This window comes from Puntigrus tetrazona, chromosome 19 (assembly GCF_018831695.1).
Source record: "Puntigrus tetrazona isolate hp1 chromosome 19, ASM1883169v1, whole genome shotgun sequence".
In the NCBI taxonomy this organism is placed as follows: domain Eukaryota; kingdom Metazoa; phylum Chordata; class Actinopteri; order Cypriniformes; family Cyprinidae; genus Puntigrus; species Puntigrus tetrazona.
The window spans coordinates 11,759,990-11,761,626 of record NC_056717.1 but is presented as its reverse complement, the minus strand read 5'-3'; positions in this window follow the sequence as shown (position 1 = coordinate 11,761,626).

Genomic DNA, 1,637 nt, shown 5'->3' with positions numbered 1-1,637 from the left:
AAAAAAAAAATACATTTAACCCGCTGTCCGTAATTCGTCTATATTTTTGCACTTTTTTCCTAATTATTTTTCAAAATAACTACGCCGTATTGTTTCCGTTTCTCAGTCGCGACCGATGAAAATATCCAAGATCGCGAGGAATCCATTAAAAAGATCCGCTGGATTTTTAAAGTGGCAAGCCAAAAGGAAACGCCTCAATTCTTCAGACGTGGTTCTAGCTTTCCTTGAGGTAATTTCCCAGCAAGGTTCAACCAAGCAAGCGCGGCAAATCCAGTAGAAGAAAGAAAAAGCCTTAAGATCCTTGGTTAGACAAAAAAGCATATTTCAAACTTACATTGACATGATGCTAGGTACGAAGTCACTGCGAGCAGCAACAGAATCCGGGTATCCACAAAGCTGAGCATGTCTACACCGACATGCAGACTCCTTGTGCTGCAGTGCCCTGGTTTAACTACTTCAAGCAGGCATACAGTTGTGGTATAAACTCCAAACTTAGCAGGAACCTGCTGCCGTGATGCTAGAATAATAAAGACCAACCAGCTCTATTTATATGGCAGGAGGTTCCCTTGACTGCGTGTCCAGAGTGCGCCCCCAAACCAATGGGAGAGAGAGACTCNCTCTCTCTCTCTCTCTCTTTCTCAGACTTTGGCAATGCTCTGACAATGATGACGAGTACAACGTTTTAATTAGATCCATTCTTTTGAGGACGTGGACGTGGTCGAGCTTTATAAGAGAAAAGCTTACCGTTTTTCTCAGGCTATTCAATGGCGCGCGCGTAGCTCACGGGTCCGAGCGCGCCCGGCGGACGCTCATGGCACGCTTTGCGCATCTGGCGCGTCTTCTTCGCAACGCGCTCCTGACCCCGGATTCGCGAGAGATACATCTAACCGAGGGAAGCTCGCTGTGTGCAGGCGTGATAAGTTTCAAAGTTCAATTTGAAGTGTTAAAATACCAAAATATCGCCAATACGCGCACGGAACTGTGGCATATTTTTGTCTTTTATTGTGCATTAAACGTACCTGCTTTGCCATGCAGACAACGCACTCAAATCCTCACTGTCATAGCGTGCAATTCATTCTGACTTTGTCCAAGTAAAGCTCTTCTAAACCATACGCTGTTATGTGGATCACCAACCTTTCCCTTGGATCTGTTATGTTATTTAGATTTGCATTCAATGGAATTCGGCCAAAAATTATTCTTCTTCAGTGATGAACGCTTCTAAGTCATGATCATTTTCAAAAATTGAAAATAATAATTATAGGACAATAACACATACAAAAGACTGAGTGTAAAAATGTTACATCGTATGACATTTGGGATTGATTTCTGGTTTACTTATTATTTATAAAGAAAATTAACATTGGAGCAATTTGTTCAAAATATTGCAAATAATAAAAAAAACAAGTCAGTGTGAAAAAGTCAGTGTGGCATTACTGACATGCAGGAAGCCATTTTGTTGTCATGTGACAGTGACGACCCCTTTAGACCCCCACGACTTAAAACTGACTTTAAAGTATCACATTTTTGTTATTTTTATGAGTCAGGTTTTGTCTAATGTGTTTGAATGCTATGTTTGGAAACTTTAACCTATTGATATAATATATATGCGCGCACATACACACACACACACACACACA